Here is a 23,236-nt window from a genome sequence, read left to right as displayed (position 1 = left end):
ACACTTGGAAAGTAATAAAGTGATAGGGAATAGCCAGCATGGGTTTGTGAAGAACAAGTCATGCCAAACTAATCTGATATCTTTCTTTGAAAAGATAACGAGCCTTGTGGATAAGGGAGAAGCGGTGGATGTCATATACCTAGACTTTAGTAAGGCATTTGATACGGTCTCGCATGATATTCTTATTGATAAACTAGGCAAATATAACTTAGATAGGGCCACGATAAGGTGGGTGCATAATTGGCTGGATAACCGTAGTCAGAGAGTTGTTGTTAACGGTTCTAAATCCTGCTGGAAAGGGATAACAAGTGGAGTTCCTCAAGGGTCTGTTTTGGGACCCGTACTATTCAATATCTTCATCAATGATGTAGATATTGGGATAGAGAGTACTCTTATTAAGTTTGCAGATGATACCAAACTGGGTGGGGTTGCGACTTCTTTGGAGGATAGAGACATAATTCAAAATGACCTTAGCAAGTTAGAGAAATGGTCAGAGGTAAACAGGATGAGGTTTAATAAAGAGAAATGCAAAGTGCTCCACTTAGGAAGGAACAATCAGTTCCATACATACAAGATGGGAAGCGACTGTCTAGGAAGGAGCATGGCGGAAAGGGATCTAGGGGTCATAGTGGACCACAAGTTGAATATGAGTCAACAGTGTGATGCTGTTGCAAAAAAAGCAAATATGATTCTAGGTTGTATCAACAGGTGTGTTGTAAGCAAAACTCGTGAAGTCATTCTGCCGCTCTATTCTGCACTAGTTAGGCCTCAGCTGGAGTACTGTGTCCAGTTCTGGGCGCCACATTTCAAGAAAGATGTGGAGAAATTGGAAAGGGTACAGAGAAGAGCGACAAGAATGATTAAAGGTTTAGAGAACATGACCTATGAAGCCAGGCTTCATGAACTGGGCTTGTTTAGTTTGGAAAAAAGAAGATTAAGGGGGGACATGATAGCGGTTTTCAAATATCTAAAAGGGTGTCACAAGGAGGAAGGCGAAAATTTGTTCCTCTTGGTTTCTGAGGACAGGACAAGGAGTAATGGGCTTAAAGTGCAGCAGGGGAGGTTTAGATTGGACATTAGGAAAAAATTCCTAACTGTCAGGGTGGTCAAATATTGGAATAAATTGCCAAGGGAGGTGGTGGAATCTCCCTCTCTGGAGATATTTAAGAACAGGTTAGATAGACATCTGTCAGGGATGGTGTAGACGGAGCTTGGTCCTGCCTTGAGGGCGGGGGGCTGGACTCGATGACCTCTCGAGGTCCCTTCCAGTCCTATTATTCTATGATTCTATGATTCTATGCTCCGACACAGTATGGCTATTTTATTTCAGAATACCTGTCTGCAAGTATATCTATAACAATACAGAAAACAAATATTTTCCTCCAGAAGTACAGTACACTTAAAGAAACACGTACAACAGCCCAGTTCCTGTTTGTCTGTTATGCAGTAACCTCCAGTAACCTCTGTCCCCCCAGAGGATAATCACAGGGCATCCACCCAGCCCAGCCCGATAACCCCTATCCCCAGAAGTCAGCTGTGGGATAACTCCTTAGTCAAAACATCCACCGCTTATACCCCCAGAGCCCAGCTGTGGAGTGCCCCCCAGTCTAGACAGCTGCAACCCTATCCCAAGAACCCAGCTGGGTGGCACCTGACATCCCCAACACCTTAGGGTTCAGCCAATCACACCCTTTACCATCCAGAGGCCAGAGAAAGAGACAGTCTCATGCTGGGTATTGGTTCATATGGAGTTTCCTACATGCTGCCTTCTTTCTTCAGGATATGGGGGGGAACCATAGCTGCCCAGAATCCTCCAGTTCCCTCCCTCTCTCCCAGCAGTGTTCTGTATTTGTGAGCTGAAGAGCTGAGCTCCAGTGGCATCTAGTGGCAGCTGGAAGCTCACCAGCACCAATTCTGCAAGGAGAAATGACATTCTGCACAGAACGTTAATTCTGCACAAATTGGGGAGCAGAATTCTCCTAGGAGTAGCTAGCCAAGAGAGGTTTGTCCTGCTTTCTCTTCAGCCCTATTGAAGTGGCCTTGGATTCAGGTTGCACAAGGACTGCAGATATGACAGGTGCTTAGGAAAGCAATGCAAAAAAGCAATGCTTAGAAATACTAGCTATAAATATGATCTGGATGACATTTCCCATTGTCAGTGTATGCTCAGTAATTTATTGTGGCCGTACTAATTAAATGCTCAGTCCCATAAAGATTTATGCATATGCAATTTTAAGCACATAAAACAGATCTATTAACTTCAATAAGTCTATTCATGGACTTGAAGCTAAGCATGTGCTTAGGTCTTCGCAGGATAAGGGAATACAACTATATTTAGCGTTGTAGATGCTACTGCTTTCCTTAACGTATTTACAGTGATCAGCTGAAGAAAAATCATAGCAGTTTACAAGAGATACAAAGCTGCAGAAAAGCAATCACTATCAATAACAAAGAAGAGTGGTGGAAAAAACACAAAATATATATTTTGGTTATTCTGGGGAGTCAAACAGACACTACGATATTTAAAGTAAAAGAATACAGGTTTCTCCCTCCACCCCCACCACCGAGGTTATTTTTTCCACATTTGCATATTAAGCTGAATTTATTAACCCCCTGAATAAATAATAATGTATGTAGTTATTGATATAAAATGTACTTGGTCACCTGTTACAAATACGTTTGTCTTCTCTCTTGCCAAGACTCCTCTCCCCTGCAAACAGGAGCTGTGTCAGTAGGGAAGACACTGCATCAGTGTTTCTTAAACTGCGGCAGTTGGAGGTGTGCCATGGAGAACAAGAGAATTCAAAATGGCCACCCTTTTTTTTTTTTTGCTCAGTAACTTTCCCGACCTTTTTTTCCTTAATAACTTTCCTCCCAACCTTTTCCCCCCGATTTTTTTTTTTAGCAAAAAATTCTTGGTGTTCCTCATAAAAAAAAATTGTTTGGTGTTTCTTGGTCTTAAAAAGTTTAAGAAACACTGCACTAGATTTTAGAATTGATATGGAGGAATAACAGTGCCAGCATCTCAGAAGATGATGCAATGATAAAGTCTCATGTTGAATCCAAAAGTCAAGAACATTAGGAATGTTCATGAGTTAGAAGATCATGAGACAATGATCTGCCCTGAGTACTCAGCAAACTGCTGCTGAGCTGGCGGAAAGACAACAGGTGCAGAAGAGCATGTGTTTCCGACAGAGACATCTCTAAGGGGAGGATCTAATAATGAAAATTCTCTATGTCCTAGTAAGGACGAGAAGATGGAAAATGATAAAATATACGCAGGATCTGAACAGAAACATCAAATGAAAGAGTCCCATTCAATTGTATCAGGTAACGGCAAACAGCTAAAAAGTGACAAGTTTTTAAAGTGTTTATATGCCAATGCTAGAAGTCTAAATAATAATAAGAGGTGAATGAATGTGCCTCATATTAAATGAGAATATTGATATAATAGGCAGAAACTTGGTGGAATGAGGATAATAATAGGGCACAGTAATACCAAGGTAGAAAATTCATTGCAAGGACAGAACAGACCATGTTGTATGTGAAATAAAGTGTCAAATCAAATAAGGTAAAAAACTCTTAAATGAATCAAACTATACCACAGAATCTCTATAGATAGAAATTCCATTCTCCAATAAAATAATATTTCAGTAGGGATATGTTACTGACCAGCTGACTAGTACGGTGATAGTGAAATTCTCAGTAAGATTAGAGATGCTATTAAAATATAAACCTCAATAATAATGGAGAATTTCAACTAGCCACATATTGACTGGGTATATGTCATGTCAGGAAGGGATGCAGATATAAGGTTTCTTGACATCTTAAATGAATGTTTTTCTTAGAGCAGCTAGTTCTGGAACCCACAAATGGAGAGGCAATTTTTGATTACTTCTAAGTGGAGCAGAGGATCTGGTCCAAGAGGAGAATATAGAGTGACCGCTTGGTAATAGTGACCATAATAGAGTTAAATTTAATATCTCTACGGCAGGAAAGAAATCACAACAACACAACACTGTAGCATTTAATTTTAGATATGGGAACAAAACAAAAATGAGGAGGTTAGATAAACAGAAATTAAAAGGTATGGTGCCCAAAGAGAAATCCCTGCCAGTTGCATGGAAACTTTTTGAAGACCCCACAATAGAGGCTCAACTTAAATGTATATCCCAAATTAAAAAGAATACAAAGAGCCAAAAAAGTGCCAATGGCTAAACAAAGTAAAAGAAGCAATCAAAGGCAAAAAGGCATCAAAAGTAGCAGTTAAACCTTAGTGAAGAAAATAGAAAGAAGCATAAGCTTAGGCAAATTAAATATAAAAATCTAATTAGTAAGGCCAAAAAAGAATTTGAAGAATATCTAGCCAAAGACTCAAAAAGTATTGGCACAAAAAAAATTAAGTACATTAGAAGCAGGAAGCCTGCTAAACAACCACTGGAGCCACTGGACAATCGAGAAGCCAAAGGAGCACTTAAAGAAAATAAAACCACTGAGAAGAAACTAAATGAATTGTTTCCATTGGGTTTCACAGCGGAAGTTGTTGGGGAGATTCCCAAACCTGAGCCATTCCTTTTAAGTGACAAATCTGAACAACACTTGCACACTGAGGTGTCACTACAAGAAGTTTTAGAACATGAGAACATGGTATTCACCCAAGAGTTCTGGAGGCATTCAAATGTGAAATTGCAGAACTACTAACAGTAGTCTGCAACCTATCCTTTAAATCAAGTCCAGTACCAAATGACTAGAGGATAGCAAATGTAGCTAAACGATGGGTTCAAGAGGTGAACACGACAGTTATAGGCTGGTAAGCCTGACGTCAGTACCAGGCAAACTGGTTGAAACTAAAGTAAAGAACAGAACTGGCCAAAACATGGAACATAATTTATTGGGAAGAGACAACAGTTTTTGTAAAGGGAAATCATGGATCACCAATCTATTACAATTCTTTGAGGGGGTCAACAAGCATGTGGACAAGGCGGATCTAGTGGATATAATGTACTTAGATTTTCAGAAAGCCTTTGACAAGGTCCCTCACCAAAGGCTGTTAAGCAAATTAAGCTTCCATGGGATAAGAGGGAAGTCCTCTCATGGATTGGTAACTGTTTAAAAAGATAGGAAACAAAGGGTAGGAATAAATTGTCAGTTTTCAGAATGGAGAGAAGTAACTAGTGGTGTCCCTTCTGCACTGGGACCAGTTTTATTCAACATATTCACAAATGATCTGGAGACTGGGGTAATCAGTGAGGCAGCAAAATTTGCAGATGATACACACCTGCTCAAGATAGTTAAGTCCACTGTAGACTGCAAAGAGCTTCAAAAGAACCTTTCAAAACTGAGTGATTGGGCAACAAAGTGGCAGATGAAATTTGATGTTGATAAATGCAAAGTAATTCAATGTGGAAAACATAATCTCAGTTTTGCATGTAAAATGATGAGATCTAAATTAGCTGTTACCACTCAAAAAATAGATCTTGGAATCTTGCAGATAGTTCTTTAAAACTACCCGTTCAATTTGCAGTGGTAATTCAAAATTGAACAGAATGTTGGGAATCATTAAGCAAGGGACAGATAATAAGATAGAAAATATCTTATTGCCTCTGTATGTGTCTATGGTACACTCATATCTTGAACACTGCATGCAAATGTGGCTGCCCCATTTCAAAAAATATATATTGGAATTGGAAAAGATTCTGGAAATGGCAACACAAATGATTAGGGCAAGATTAATAAGACTGGGACTTTTCAGCTTGGAAAAGAAAAATCTAAGCAGGAGGGGGATGATTAAGCTTTATAAAATCATGACTGGTACGGAAAAAGTAGATAAGGAAGTGCTATTTACTCCTCATAACACAAGAACTAGGGATCACCATATGAAATTAATACACAGCAGGTTTAAAATAAATAAACAAAATATTTATTTACACAGTGCACAGTTAATAGGGTTCAATAAAGAATTAGATGAGTTCATGGAGGTTAGATCCATCAATGGCTATTAGCCAGGATGGGCAGGAATGCTGTCCATGTCCTCTCTGAAACAAAAGACAGGACTATGCAGCACTTTAAAGACTAACAAGATAATGTATTAGGTGATGAGTTTTCATGGGCCAGACCTACTTCCTTAGATCAAATGGTGGAAGAAAATTGTCATGACCATACATACCAAAGGGATACAATAAAAAAAAAGTGAACGCATATAAAATTGACAAATCAGATTTTAGAACAGAGAGGGTGGGATGGGGGGGAGGTTAGTGTCTATTAGATAATGACATTAGGGGTGATAATTGGGGAAGCTATCTTTGTAATGGGTAAGGTAGTTAGCATCTTTGTGAAGGCCCATTTGTAAAGTGTCAAATTTAAGCATGAATGACAGTTCTGAGGTTTCCCTTTGTAGTCTGGTGTTAAAGTCTCTTTGAAGTAAGATACAGGTAGTTAGGTCCTTGAGACCTTTTGTAGTCTGGTTGAAATGACAAGAAACTGTTTTTGTGAAATTGTCTGATGTCTGTTTTGTGGGCATTAATTCTTTGGCGAAGTGTCTGAGAAGTTTGTCCAATATAGCAGACGGACACTGTTGGCACATGATGGTATAAATTATATTTCTGGATGAACGGGAATATGTGTTCTTGATCTTATAACTGACGTGGTTAGGTCCAGTGATGGTGTCAGCAGAGTAAATATGTGGACAAAGCTGGCAATGGGGTTTGTTGCAAGGGAAAGTTCCAGGGTTGGTATTAGTGTGGTATGTCCTGTGGTTGTTGGTAAGAATCATCCTGAGGTTAGGTGGTTGTCTATAGGAGTTTATGGGTCTGTCTCCCAGAGCCTCTCAGAGTGTAGTATCCTGTTCCAGTATAGGTTGTAGGTTATTGACAATGCGTTGGATGGGTTTAAGTTGGGGGGCTATAGGTGATGACAAGTGGTGTTTTATTGTTGGTTTTCTTGGGTCTGTCTTGAAGTAGATGGTTTCTGGGTATTCGTCTGGCTCTTTCAATTTGCTTTTTATTTCCCTGGGTGGATAATGGAGGTTTACAAAGGCTTGGTAGAGATCCTGATGTTTCTGGTCTCTGTCAGTGGGATTAGAGCAGATGCGGTTGTATCTAAGGGCTTGACTATAGACGATGGATTGTATGGTGTGTTCTGGATGGGAGCCGGAGGCATGTAGGTAACTGTATTAGTCAGTGGGTTTCTCTGTAGAGAGTGGTATCTAATTTATCATAGGTGATTTGTACTGTGGTGTCCAGGAAATGGATCTCTCGTGTTGAGTGGTCCAGGCTGAGATTGATGGTGGGGTGTACATTGTTAAAGTCTCTGTGGAATGTATCCAGTGTTTATTGGCCATGGGTCCAGAGTATTTCTTGTCCATGGGTCATTTCAACCAGACTGGGCACTGTCTCAAGGACCTAACTACATTTATCTTACCTCACAGAGACCTTAACACCAGACTACAAAGGGAAACCTCAGAACTGTCATTCATGCTTAAATTTGACACTTTACAAATGGTCCTTAACAAAGATGCTAACTACCTTACCCATTACAAAGATAGCTTCCCCAATTATCACCCCTAGTATCATTATCATTATCTCATAGACACTAACCTGCACCCCCCCACCCCCCGTTCTAAAAACTGATGTGTCCATTTTATGTGTTCACTTTTTTTGATTGTATCCCTTTGGTATATATGGTCATGCCAATTTTCTTCCACAATTTGATCTGAGGAAGTGGGTCTGGCTCACGAAAGTTCATCACCTAATAAACCATCTTGTTAGTCTTTAAAGTGCTGCATAGTCCTGTCTTTTGTTTCAGCAAGACCAGACTAACACGGCTACATATCTATTACTATCCTAGCCTCTCTGTTTGCCAGAAGCTGGGAATGATCAATTGGTGACTGTCTGTCCTGTTCATTCCCTCTGAGGCACCTGGCACAGATCACTGTTTGAAGCCAGGATACTAGCCTAGATGAGTCTTTGGTCTGGTCCAGGATGGCTGTTCTTATGCGCTGTGTACGAGGCAGCCCAAGAAGAAGACTGTGTCTCAGTCAGTTTCAATCTCCCTCCTCCACGTTCACGTACACCTCCGAGAAGGGAGAAAATTGGAATGTAAATGGGAGTGAAATGGAATGTAAATTAAGGAGTGGCATATGGGAGTTGAGGAAAACCAAGATTCTGTCAATTCCCCATACAATTCTGCCATCTTTAGCTCACCTGGACTGGTGGTGGGAGCAGCAGTGATTTATACCACTTTTTACCACTTACCTAACTTACACACTTATGCCCCATGTTACAATTCTATTCAGACCACAGTTTGGCCTTATATTTGAAATCCCAACACTTCTGAACACCTATCACAGCTGATATCCTGATCACCATTATAGAGTGAAAAGGACCTATACACAATTCTAATACATATTTTAATTTAATCCAATAATTTGAAATACTTCTTTTCCCACAGCACTTCACATTAAAAATCTGTCTACATAGTCTGGCTCACAGACGCAGACCATTAAAACTTTGCTTTACAGACAATTATTTCTTCATTGTATGCCAATAACTTTAATGTAATTTCAAATACAGTGTTGTTATTTTAGTGGAGGACTTATTCTTTCTCCATTTTTGAACAGTAATATTGCAATTTGATCTTTCAAATATGATCCTAAGATTTCTAAATGTGTTTTTCTTTCTGCATCGCTTTGACAAGTGGGATATTGTTAAGACTAGTATTTTTGTTTTAATTAATGTGTAGGCGGTGGGCAAGAATTAGAGGTTATTTAATATCATGCAGTGGGCAGCAATTCAAAAGCTGTATAGTATCTTAATGCTGCAATGGCATAAACAAACATAAATGTCTAATCAAAGTCACTCACTTGAAATTAAATCTATCTACGGACAATATTTTAGTTAAAGGGCACAGAATAAAAAGTTACACTGATCTTCCACTAAAAGTCTGTATTGTCTCTTGATGTCTTTAAATGGGAATCTTATGGGGAATAGCTGATAAATGGTGTACAGCCAATTTAACACAGCACAAGGAAATAAACATTCTTTATGGCTAATGAGAAATGGGTCTGCTCAGAAAATCTTAAATCTACTGACACACTTAAATCCACTGATTAAACCCTGTCCTGAACGCTCTCCCATTCTTTATTGTTAAATCACATACATGTTTTGGTGTATGGTTGGCTTGCAGTGACACTGGTTTCAGAACTTTAGTTGTTACAATAGATTAATGTACTTCTTTCATGAAGATGACTTCAATATTATTATTTTGTACTGAGTTTTAGTGCTTCCTCATGACCTTACAAACCTTACTCTTAAATAAGATAGACAAATGGCCAGGAAAATTAAGTCCAAATGCTACTGGAAATCTCTGTGGAAAACACATTTCTAATGCTGAATAGCTTCTAATTACTGCCCAGGGAAATGCACAATAAAACCTCTTTTCAATCTTTCAGCTATTTGTGCTTGGGTCCGACTATCCCCTCTGTCAGTAGGACTATTCCTTAATAGAGTTTGGTTTCACCACTAACAATTTAATTTTAAAAGTAAAATAGAATCAAATTGCAGGACAAAGATTTAAAGCATGTGTCAACTCGTCTACCCATGTACTCATACTGATGTTTTCTCTGATATCATAAATCCTCTCATATGATAAGGGTGCTTGTGAGACATTATATTTGGTGCCATCTTTTTAAATGGGCATCTCTGTGCCCAGCTTCTAATTTTGTGCCTACAACTCCCAATAGCAAATAAACTAGAGGCACGATTAATTGCAAATGCAAGTGATAGAGTTCAGCTATCTAACTACCTGACTGCTGAGCTCAGTTAGGTAGCCATCCATCCAAATCCTATAGTCAGTGGCTGCACTTAACTGCAGACACAAAATCAGCAAATGTGCTTAAACATTTTGCCTATTATTTTTGATCACCTCCTCTTCTTTTGATATTGGCAGCATGAAGACGAACAGCAGTAGAACAAAAGCACAAAGCAAAAGACTAAAAGTTTGCTTCCTTAGCACTTCTAATTCTGGCCAGCACATTGGAGAAGGAAATTATCTACCTAACAAGAGGGCCTATCATCATAAATCAATTTTTAATTTTCCTGGTGAATTAGGGCAATCAAATAAACATTTGTTGCATGCCTCCCTCCCTCACATACTTCTCTTTGAATTGGCTCAGTCCAGGATCTAGTTAAGTGGGAGTACATCCCACCTTACAACTCCCAGACAATATCTGATTGGTATGCAGTGAGGGAAAAACACAAGTGCATACAGAAAATAAAATAAAGTATGCTTCTAATATATATGATACACATATATATGTGTATGTGTATACAAGGGGGAAAAGACCTAATGAAAATGAATAATCTTTGGGTATTTTCTTCCTGAACTGAAGTAGTTCTTGAATGTACAATCATTTTTCCAGTTTGCCTGCTTTTAAATACACACACACACACAACTTTCAGTTCAATTTCTAAGCCACTATAGGTATTAGAGAACAATTTACATGTGATTTGCATTTTTTTTGTGCCTGTGGTTTTGGTAAGTCTTCCAAACCTAATGACTGTTCCTTTGGCCAGCAACATAAATGCTGTAATCACACAATTATTGTGCAGGGAACAGTTTAATTCAGCATTTTGTTCTCAACCACAGAACAATTACTCAACAATTTTGGTTAACCATACTTGTTCGCTGTCGGGAAAGGAAGCAGAATATTCACAAGATCTAACGTCTTATACAAAGTCAGTAACTAAATTCTTATCTGTTGCAACTGTCCTGTATCACAAAGCTGATAGAGGTACTTCCACACACTCCTGGTTAATGAAAATGAATTACCAGCAGCTTACTTTTTTTAGTTTATTCACCTGTCTCTGATGAATGCTTTTATTATGCATTTGCATGCTAAGGAGAAAGGTGGTTGTGTTTGTGTCTGGAAGAGGTGGGTGTTTGAGCACTGTAAAAATCTCAACTTTTGAAAATATTAAATAATGTTATAGATCTATTCTAAGAATAGAACAAAGAAATTCAGAATTTACATTTAAGCCCTGTTCTCTCTTCTGCATCTCTGTTTATTTTAGGTAACAAAGGGGCTTGCTGAACTGATGACTTTATCCTTAATACTGAATGTGTTGAAATATCTTTGGTCACAAGGAACATCTTTTGACTTCCGACCAAGCTTTATCATAAAATCAGAAGTTCCTCAAAGACAGGTGTCTGATGTAACTGACACTATTAAACACTAGTGTTTATGGTCACTTATGCAAAAGAGTGGTTTCACTCATATAAGGAACTCCAATGATTTCTGTAAGACTTCTGATGTGTGTGAGTATTTACAAGTTTGCGCCTGATTGTTGGGTAATGTAGACAATAATATCTGGGATACTTTCTTTGGTTCTCATCTTCATCCTACTGACATTAATGACAGTACTATAATCTCAATTCAACTGAAATAAGACTGGACCCATTCTTTGTTATTTTCTACTGAATTTCAGGATTCGTAGGGATCTTCTGTTCCATATCTAAGTTTTAAAAGTATTTACATGTATGAAATTATATTTTTTCTAGTGAATATAATGTATTTATACTGAAAGTTTCCCATGCAGAACTGTGAATCCAAAAACCACTACTTTGGCAATAATGGTAAACTAGAAAGTAGGGTTGTCAATTGATGTGCGTTAACGCCTGAGATTAACGCAGGGAAGGATTAATGCATTAAGTATTTTAACATGTTAATGTTGTGCTGCCCCTTTAAAGCGCCACTCCGGCGGCCTTTCCAAGGAGAAGGTGCACTGAGCCTGGGGTCAGCTGAGGACTCCAGCTGATCCTGGGCTTCTGCAGCGCTGCCCCTTTGAAACACCGCTGCAGTGCTTCAAAGGAGCAGTGCGTGTGATTAATCATGATTAATGTTTTTAATCGCTTGACAGCCCTACTAGAAAGTGAACTTGATTATAGACAGTAAGTAAAGGTGACTCAGTTTAATCTCATCATCCAAAGAAGCACAAGAAAAAAACCAGTAAAAATGATGAAAAAAATCATTAAAAATAACAAGTCCATTTGCAGACCTGTGTGTTTTTAAGACACTTTGGACTTAGAAGAGAGACTTCTAAATAATGGGTCTCTATTACATCTCAGATCTGCTCCCTGTATTAAGAGTCAGATTTAGTGACAAAGATTTACTGGTTTTATGCCTGTTTGCTCTGCAGCACCAACACAGCTAAGAGCATACTAGGTGGATTCTAGGACTTCTAGTGTAGAAGAATTGGTCTGTTGGAATGAAGTTCCATTTAGTTTTATCTGCATGACCCCATAACACCACCCATCCATCACTAACAACAAAGAGATTGCACAGGTGCCACTGAGGACAGAATTTGGCCTTTACAACCTTTGTGTAAAAAGCCTGGCTCCACTGAAGTCAATAGGGATTGACTTCGGGGCTACCAGGATTTCATACTTGGCTTTTATTTCTTTTTACTAATGCCTGACAGAAACAACAAATTTTAATTTTAGGACCACAAGTTGAGTTTGCAGTATTGGAAGTTTAAAGGAAACATCGTATTTGTAACTTGTGGCACATCAGAGACAATAGAGCTCCATAATGTTGAATTTACCACATCAGTTTTCAGAGATGAACCACACATTAAAAAATCTAAGGCATAAAGAGATACATAGGTCATTAAAAATATAGCTGCATATTTAATAACAATGCCACTTAAAAAAAGGAAAAATGTATAAAAACACATGGAAACTGAAAAGACATCAACTCAGTATTAGCATTGTAAAATGGGATATGGGGGAGAGGGGATACGTCTATACTACAACGTTAATTCGAACTAACTTAGTTCGAATTAGTTAATTCGAACTAAGCTAATTAGAACTAACGCATCTAGAACTAAAAACGAGTTCGAATTAGCGTTTTGCTAATTCGAACTAGCGCGTCCACATTAAGTGGACCCTAAACCAGGCTTAAGGATGGCCGGAAGCAGTGCCGGCAGGGCATCAGAGGAGGACTTAGAGCGTGGAGATGCTGTCTCAGGCTAGCCGAGGGCTGTGCTTAAAGGGTCCCGACCCCCACCCCGGAAAGACAGTTCTCAGGGTTCCCCGCTTGAAAAGCAGTCCTGGCTTGGAGTGCCCGGACTACCCACACTGGGCACATCACACCACTCGGCCATCAGACCGGCTGCACTTGCCACAGGCTGCCATCTGGGGAGAGGGGGCAATTGGGGGGGTGCAGGAGAGCTTCCACCCCCAGAAGCCTGCAGAGCCAGCCCAGTCCTCCCCATCGGGGGTTCGTGCCCCATTCCTCCCTCACCTCCTTCCACTTACCCTTCCCTAGCCCCTCTTCTTGATGTACAAAATAAAGATAACGTGTCTTCCAAAATGGAATCTGTCTTTATTGAACAAAACTGGGGGAGACTGGGAAAAGGAGGTGGGAGAGGGGAAGAGAGAAGCTGGGAGAGGGAAGGGCAACTACAATGATCAGCGGTTGGGAACAGGTCCCATATGAAGAGAGGCTAAAGAGACTGGGACTTTTCAGCTTAGAAAAGAGGAGACGGAGGGGGGACAGGATAGAGGTCTCTAAAAGCATGAGTGGGGTGGAGAGGGTGCATACAGAAAAGTTCTTCATTAGTTCCCATAAAGAAGGACTAGAGGACACCAAAGGAAAGGAATGGGTAGCAGGCTTCAAACTAGTAACAGAAAGTTCTTCTTCACAAACCAAAGAGTCAACCTGTGGAACTCCTTGCTGCAGGAGGCTGTGAAGGCTAGAACTGGAACAGAGTTTAAAGGGAAGTGAGATCAAGTCATGGAGGTTGGGTCCATGGAGTGGTATTAGCCAGGGGGTAGGAGTGGTGTCCCTGCCCAAGGTTTGTGGAAGGCTGGAGAGGGATGGCATGAGACAAATGGCTTGGTCACTGTCTTCGGTCAATCCCTCCAGGGTCCCTAGGGTTGGCCGCTGTCGGCAGACAGGCTACTGAGTTAGATGGACCTTTGGTCTGACCCAGGACGGCCATTGTAAGCTCAGGGCTCAGGGTTGGGGGGTCTCAGTGGACCCCCTTGATTCTCTTGCACACCTGCTCCTGGGTGGCCAGGCTGGCAGCTCTCCTGCCCAAGCCGGCCACTTTCCTGTGCCTAGTGCGGAGATCGGGGACGAGGTCCACGATGTCCACACTAGCCCAGGCGGGTGCCCACCTCTTGCGGTCCCGGGCAAGCTCCCGGGACCCGCCAGCCTGGTCCCGGGAAGAGGGGAAGTGCTGGGGGGCATCGGGTGGGTGGCTCAATCCGTGCCAGGTGCAGGGTCTGCTGGCTGGGTGCTGGCAGGCTTGCACCTGGCACGGGCACCGTAGCCAGCCCGTGCCCCTTTAAGGGGTCCGGGGCCGGGAGGGGGGCAGATGAGTTTCCCTGGTGTTGGCCAGAGTGGCCACCAGGGAAACCTGGGGAGGGCTAGCCTCCCACTAGTTCGAATTAAGGGGCTACACACCCCTTAATTCGAACTAGCTAGTTCGAACTAGGCTTAATCCTCGTGGAATGAGGATTACCTAATTCGAACTAAGCGCTCCGTTAGTTCGAATTAAATTCGAACTAACAGAGCGCTAGTGTAGCGCCTATGAAAGTTAGTTCGAACTAACATCCGTTAGTTCGAACTAACTTTGTAGTGTAAACATACCCAGGGAGAAGAGAGGTTATAAAAGTAAAATATAAGTAACTTTTTTGCTGCTGCTACTTCAGTGAATAACTGAATGATGAAACTGTCTTATTACATACCATATTATCTGACATTTAGACCACTTAACGAATCCATAGTCATCTTCATAATGCATGTCTATATTTCGTGTCACCATTCAAATTGTAGATAACCCCCTTCCCCTAAAATTCGCACTGGGGAAAAGCAGTCAGTATATAGGTTTGTAAAATTTATGCTATGCATAAAAGGGTCAGCTCTGGGAGAACTTTGCTCTAAAGGCTCACCACCCAGGAACCCAACCCACAAATGAGACCAAATAAATCTGTCTTACTGTGTGTTAGGGATGTGAATGGTTAACCGGTTAACCGGTAGGGGCTGAAGCAGCTCCATGTCCTTAGAGAGCCCTCGTCCCTAGTGGGGAAGCTACTCTAGCCTTACTGCAGAGCATGGGGGGGGGATGCCTCCCCCTTTAATCAGTTACCCAGTTAAACATAATATTTAACTGGTTAACCAATTAAATTGGATTTTACATCCCCACTCAAAGTAAGTTACTAAACGAATAAAATACACTTAGCTAATTCTAATCCACTAAGAGACTTGTTACATTCAAATTCTTCCCCTAAACAGCTGTTCATCTCTCAAATCCAATTTTTACTCTGATTTGGGATTATGGTTCTTTCTTTCCTCTTAGGGTGTGCCAGCCAGAGTTTGGGCTAACAGGACAAACAAGGCTATTTACAGGTCATTGACTTTGTTACTGAACAATCCACTTGGGCCTCATTAATGACTAGGGATGTGAATGGGTAACCAGCACAGGTTAACTGGTACCGAGGAGCAGCCCCCATCCTGCCTGACACCTACCATGGGCAGAGGGGCTGTTCCAGCCCTGTGGGGGTCAAGAGCCAGCCTTTCTGTGCAAGGGGACCGGGAGCAGAAGCTGGCTGCCCCACAGATGGGGGGGAGGGGCAAAAGCAGGAGCTATCCCCTCCCTCCTCCCATGCAGGGTGGCCAACAGCGGTACCTGAAAGCCTTGTGGTCGGGGCGGCACCAGGGAGAAAGAATCCGGCTCCACCATGCACACAACTGCTGGTTCCCGCTGCCAGCTCCCAATGCAGGGGAGCTGGCAGTGGCAGCTAGAAGTCTATCACACATGTGATAGAAGGGAGGAAGCTGGGGCATACCCAATCTATAGGAAGCATATGACATAATTGTTTGTTACAAAGATTTTATCAGCATCAGCTTGGGATGATCACAATATTCACAAGTGGCAAAGCTAACAGTGAGTTATTCAAGTCACCCCAAACTAATGCCAATAAAAACTCTTATGTACAATATCAATTGTTTTAAGTGTTATAAACATCAATCTATTTTGGGAATCTTTTCAAACATTATAAAACTTTTATTGGGACTATTTTCTCAGGTCTCCCTGCCTGTAAAGCTAGGTGTTGTACTTACCAAAGGGCCAATTTTCTTTTGTGTCAAGTTTATCTTAAACTGAATTACATGAAGTTCTATAACCAATTAATGGCTTTTAAATAGGCCCAGTTCTCATATACACTTAGGGCCTTTTTATACCACTGATGTGCTATAGAACTTTACCTTTCCACCAACATAAAGGTACTTTTACCTTCTGGCTATAGCTGTCTGACGCTGATGAGGGATTTAGGAGGTTAGAAATGTTCTAAGGAGATGACTAAATTGAAAGAGGGCAGGCGATGAACTCAAAGGTGAGTGATAAATTACATTTACAGCCTTCTAAATAATCATATGATATATTATATATTTAAATACATACTCAAATATGCTCTGTCTTTGAGAGGCACTGAGCACCCACCACTTCAACTGACTTTAGGGTTCATGATCTCTAACTGTACATAATCACTAGACAAATCATAACCTTCCATTAAAAGCCAGTAAGTTTTCTCAACTGTTCAACCACCTTATTTCAATTTTTCTACACAGTAAGAATCTCAAAAGGGAAAAATCTGCCTATGTGGAAGGGGAAAAAAGGAAGTAGAAGTAGTCAGATTCTCAGCTGGCATAAATCAAACAGCATCATTCACTGGTTTATGCCAGTTTATTCCAACTAAGAATCTGGTCTAAAGACTTTATCTCCAGATGCTTTTACATTAGAAACAAATGTTTGTGATCTAGGTAAATGCGGTCCCTGTGAACAGGAAGTCTTCATAAGAATTCAATGGCATGTCTAAAGTATTGTTTTATACAACACACAATTTGAGGAGCTAAGGGTACGTCTAGACTACAAGCCTCTTTCGAAAGAGGCTTTTTCAAAAGAATCTTGAAAAAAAGCCTCTTTCGAAAGAGAGCATCTAGACAGCAACCAGTATTTTTGAAAAAGAGAGCCGCTTTTTTTGAAAGAGAGCACCCAGGCAGCCTGGATGCTCTTTTTCGAAAAAGCACTGTTTGCGTTCAACAACACCTTTTTTCAAAAGGGTACTTTCAAAAAAAGGCATTATTCCTCGTAAAGTGAGGTTTTCCACAATCGAAAAAACTGCTTCATTCTTTCGATTTAATTTCAAAAGAATGTGGCAGCAGTCTAGATGCAGGAGACGTTTTTTTGAAAAAAGGCCACTTTTTTCGAAAAAACCCTGTAGTCTAGACACACCCTCAGTGACACCAGGTATGAGTTCTTGCAAAGGTTGACTGCATTAAACAATCTTGCAGCTACATTATAGACTCTTAATACTGTTTTTATCTTGTTGGCATTCATGGAAATGAATCAATAGTGATATTTCATAACCACAAGTGAGTGAGTGAGTGTGTGTGTGTGTGTGTGTGTGTGTGTGTTTGTTTATGGCCATTATAAATAAATAACAGCTATATTACTTCAGCCAAATAATTTTGAATAAACTATTAAGGTGGTCTTTGGCACGTGAATTGGTATGATTTGTGACATAAATTATTGACTTATTTAGCGTCCTTGAAACATGAAATGTGTATGTGACCATATTAGTAGCATTTTTAATAATCAGTAACAAATTAGTAATCATATGTATGTCTAACATGGGGAAGGTAAATGAAAAACCTTTATGTATGACAGCTTTCTCTCAAAACACAAAAGATTTATTAGCTTCTAAAAATCAAAATATTTTTTCAAGGGGTTTATTCATTAGAATGTGGTCCATTTTAAAAACATCAGGTCTCTTTAAGACTAAAAGTCAGTGCTGCATGCCCTGAGTCTGTTTATCAAGATGACTCATTCATTCATGGGAAGCATAAGTTGTATGACTGACTTATGATAGCACTCCAAATTAGTACTCACACAATGGAGAGCTTATACAATTGCAATAGTCCATATCCAGTAAAACTGCCTTAGTGCCTAGAATAATGGGCCTTGCTAAGTCTCTAACAGTTCAGTAAGAACCTCTAAACAGCTGCACACCACACATGACCTGTGCCATCTCTACAATGCCGATTAACCATGAAAGGAGGCTTTGGGAACTATTTCCTCTGCACTCCTCATCATTGGACAGCATCAATCCCCTTGCTTTTTACAGAACAAGGGGATTTTTCCCCCTTTCTTCTTCTTCTCCCCCTGTCCCAAATCAGCCCTCCACTGATCATCCTTCACATTTTAGCCTCTGCCCTAGAATACTCTGGACAATAGTATTGGTTCCATCTGTGCTCTCCATTAAACCCTGGTAATCCTTCTAAGAACAGCTGGACATTCAGATTCCATACACAGAAACTCTTTTCTGTGGAACCGTTGAGCTACAATTACGCTGAGACTGCGCTAATTTCCAGTCTTTGCCTGCAAATGTCTTTTGTAGGGTCCTCTAGGGCTGCAAAGTAGAATGTCCTGACATAACAAATTTAACAATATGCGGAGACAGATCCAGGCTCAGATTATAATGCAGCAGTCACCTCCAATGACAAGCAGTGTTTAGAAGATGTTTTTAGACCAATCTTAACATTAATGACAAACTTCAGACTGCTACCATATCATTAAATAATCATGAAGTAGCAGCTACAGTTAGATAGTTTCAATATACTTTGTTACATTGGAAGCATGGCACCCCTGCATGACCCTTTTGCAGCTTTTTAAAAAAGAGCTATGTATGAGTCATTTGTCACTTTTGTGGCCCAGAAAAAATTCAAGGGAATGATATGACAACGTTTATCAAAGTAGAAAGTGGAAAAGTAAGAGAGAAGGATCATTAATTAAAATGGACACATTGACCTGTCTGCATACCTGGCTGTTCCCAAGGGACCAACCCATTTCCTTCTATTGCTCAACCTCTGGCCGGGGAGAGGGGAAGCGGGGAGGCCCTGGGACCTTCCCCTGCTCCCTTGCAAATTATTAATGTGCAATTGTTCAGCAAAAATAATACAATTAACTGAAACTTTTGGCTAGGAATGAATCAAGGTAGTTTACATAGAGGAATTTATGAGTACTACAGACAGCTTATAGCGTTCAAAGGGCATCTAATAAAACAAAAGGAAAAACTATGTAGCACTTTAAAGACTAACAAGATGGTTTATTAGGTGATGAGCTTTCGTGGGCCAGACCCACTTCCTCAGATCATATTCTGGAAGAGAATTGGCGTGACCAGGGCGCGCCAAGTGGCGGCGAGACCCGCTCACCAGCCGCACGGTTCGGCGTGCTGCGCATGCGCTGACCACACTGCATGGCTGTGCCGGCTTGTAATCTACTCACCACAGGCGAGTAGATTACACTAATTGTCGAGCCCTGGGCATGCCCATACCAAAGGAATACAATGAAAAAAGTGAAATCTAATGTTAGTGCATGTATATGTATATATATATAGAGTACCGACACACACTGAGTATCCAGAGGCACATAAGTGTCTATATACTGTACTTATAAATATATTACAAACCCCATATCTGATATGATTTCCAGGTGAAAATTTAAAACAGCATACAAACTGCATTCATCATGCCCTGTTGAAAATTTCATTTGCACTCTGCACATTAACCTATCTTTACTATTCCAAATCTGAGCAGTTTCAAATGGTCAATTTTTAAAAAAAATAGCAACTCAATATATCTTTTTTTCCCCTATCTTTTGTCCCCAAACTACAGTGATTCAGAATGCAGAGCAGGCAGTATTCAATTCTGGGCAAATGACAGTTATAAGGTTTGTTATATTGAGACCAATGAGCACTAGAAATAAAAGGTGTTTTAATCAATAGAAATGGAATATTCATAACTCTCCCAATGTAACACACAACACCTTGCTTATAGCTCTGAACCATCCCAAGACATTGAACTTCAACCGTAACAATTATGGAAAAGCTATTCTAGGTAATTTTCAGAAGTTTATTGTACTCTTGATACTAAGGTAGCCTGGCTTTAAAGGCAAAGGAACACAAAAACTGAACATTAAAAAAAACCTCAATATTTTCAAAAGCATATTTTCTGGAAAATATATGGCTTCAGTCCAATACATAACAATATAAAAGTTTTATCAGAACTAGTTTGTGATGTCTTGCATAAAATACAAGTAGTAAATAATGGGAGCATCCCAAACAATGCAATAAAAACTACATACCACCTCATACCAGCATGTATTTTCTATTCTTCCACACATTAACTCTATCATAAAATATAAACTTAAGAGTCCCTATTTAAAATTGAGATTTAGTTTCCCTTATAAACTGAAGCATTCAAATATTTTGGAGGTGAATCCCAATAATGCCTCCAAAAAAGGGTTACTCAAATTCTGCCAGAGGACAAATTTTTGTCTGAAATGGAGATGATTTGGCCACGCTCTCCACCTCCCTCATCCCCGCTGTAATATGGGACTTAGAAATAAATAATATATTAATCATAATTTACAACTTCTTCTTATGCTCCTTTTTGCCACATCTTATATAAAAAGTGGCTTGTCCTGGATACTTTAAATGAGATTTATTTGAAAGATCTTGGCAACCTCTTAAGCAAAGAAAGGCATATTTGGAAAGTTATTCACAGGAGTATTAGGAACATCAGAATAGTAGTGGACATTAGAGCATGCCAAATTACTGATGAAGAACTAGGTTTACATTAGAGATGGCAAACTGATTGCTAGGGACTTTTACTGATGTATTTTTTTCTGGGGGGAAAAAAAGCCCTGCAACCAGTCTTTCACCAACCCTCATCAGCTCCACTGCAAGCTGAGACCCTCCAAGCCACCAACAGAAATAACTCCTAACTCAGTGACCTACTCCTCAGATCTTTCTTATCTCCCCACACGTCACTAATCAGGGAGACACCAATGGCATCTTTATTCCCAGTGACTCCCCTCAGATATTTGCTCTTAGCTCTGGGGGTGTTCCAATATCTTTACTCCCAGGACAATCCTCCATACTCCTTACACGTATGACAGCTAGTTGGGCTCTCCCAACTACCCACCTCTCCACGGTCCAGTTTGGAGAAATCCTCACAGTGGACAAGAAGATATTTTCAGGTGCTACAAAGACTCCGGGAAATGCACTCTTCTTGTGCCAAACTTTGGAAGGGGGATGAGGGGATAATGAGGAAGGGAGAATGGAGACAGCTTTCCCCCACTTCCATTTTCCTGCGTCTAATTCACCAGACCTAATCTAGGAAGAATAACATGAAGATTAATCCAGCCTTATCGCAAACAGGTTCCCTCAGAGACGGCAGTGAATCATCTATCTTTGTTCAAAGTGGTACCAAAAGAGAAGTCACAATGCTCAGGAAATAAACTTAAGATTCACAGGACTAGTTGCTTTTAAAAGCACCTTCCAAAATGATTTTCTTCTTTGTGTCAATGGAAGCCTAAAATACTTTAGGACTTAATATGTATTTCTTTCTGCAGGTGAAGAGTCCAACTTCCCCTTGTTTTGGGGACAACTGCAGCCTTAAAATCCTCCCTTTTGCCTGCATCATAATTTTTTTCTCTCTCTTTTGCCTGCTCCCTATATTTGTTCTTTCCTTCCCCTGACTCTGGTTCCTCCACATTCCTCTATTTACATAATTTTCCCCTTTCCTCCTCATTTCTCTCTCTCTGTCTTGCATCTTCACTCTTCAGCTGCCCACATACCAAGGTAGGTCCATATGTAATACATAGGCTGTTCAAGTGCCAGAGTATTAGAGATAGTCTTGTCTCCCAGTACTGCCCCCGTTAAGATAGGTTCCCAGCCACCATGGATTCAGCTAACAACAAAGAGGTTTCTACAGTCAGCAATCAACCAGGCTGTCTCTAGCTGCTCATGCAAAGGAAGAACTCTTGATCATTCACTTTTTTTTGGACAGGGCTCCTTGAGCGGCCCTCTGAACAGATGGCACCTCTGCTTAGGCTCTGGTTGAAACCGAGTAGGAAAACAATCTAGATACACAATGCTCCTCAGCTGGTACAGCTGGTTTGCTATGGTGACGAGAAATGTCAGGATAACACCTGAGCAGGAACTGAGATGCAAAGTTCAGCAGATCTTGTTCTAACTTGCCACAAATGGTTTGGATCTAGGGTTTTAGATCAGCCCATTTAAAAAAAACATAAAAAGGGGGCAAGGAGAGGATACAAAGTTTGGCTCAAGATCCAGATTTCACCAGAGTTTAGAGGCATTCAGCTTTAACAATTTGGTTCAGGATGCTCTCTTTAGACTTAACTGCTTGTTCCAATTCAATTGTAGCCCTGAAATGGGTTGAATGTTCAGACACATTTCTTTCTCTGAAGTACGATGTAGTCTCATGTGACAGAAGACAGAACAGTCATTAATCCATGGCCAGATTATCCACTAACAAGGCTAATAACAAGCTTTTGGAAGTTGTTGCTAATTAATTAATTTTTTCAATTAAAAACTCACTGATGCTTTATTACATAACATTATTATGCTTCCTCTGCATACATTACTCTCCTATTATGCTGTACCTAGGCAGAACTCCCAGACAGTCCATGACAGGATTTTCTGATAACAGAAAGAGACGGGACAAGTCTCATAAATACAGTGCTGACACGCCCACACATAGGCTATGAATCCAATTCTTTGTATAACACTTCTCTTCTTAGACTGTAGCCTCTTCAGAGCAGGGACTTTGTTTTTTCATTCATGTACACACACACACACACACACACACACACACACACACACACACATATATGTACATACCCATGCATGTACAGCATATAGCATGACAGAGACCTATTTCTGACTGGGGTCTCTGATACTCAGAGAAACACTGGACTCAGTCCTTAAAGATACCTTCACTTATTTGGGACCTGGTTTACCACAGGTTTACTTGATTTTATGCTGATGTAAATTATTTGTAATCGGTATCATACTGAAAGAGAACTGAAGTAATGAAATATTGAATCAGGCCCATAATCTGTAATTTATGTGATATTATATACAGGACTACATACATCATCATAGAAAAGTTATTTTTATATTCAATAATTCTTCCTTTCTTAGATCAGTTTTCAGATGGCCCGTTTTCACTCTTCTGTTTTATGTCCAAATTCTACTCTCAAACATATGAATGGAATTCATCTTGACTTGTGTGCATCACATGTGTGTGTATCTAAGGGTTGAACCTAGCCCTTTGTGGTTATGTGCTGAAATTATCTTCTTAGTT

General features: G+C 40.3%; 1 protein-coding gene across 18 annotated transcripts in view; it reads right to left on the bottom strand.

Annotated features, from left to right (window-relative positions):
- Positions 1–23,236, bottom strand: part of SOX5 (SRY-box transcription factor 5) — an 895,980-nt gene that overhangs the window by 140,671 nt on the left and 732,073 nt on the right. The window lies entirely within an intron of this gene.

The sequence above is a fragment of the Pelodiscus sinensis genome, chromosome 1 (genome assembly GCF_052426305.1).
Source record: "Pelodiscus sinensis isolate ZL-2025 chromosome 1, ASM5242630v1, whole genome shotgun sequence".
Classification (NCBI taxonomy): Eukaryota; Metazoa; Chordata; order Testudines; family Trionychidae; genus Pelodiscus; species Pelodiscus sinensis.
Note: the sequence above shows the minus strand (reverse complement) of the source record. Positions and strands in the feature narration are given on the sequence as shown.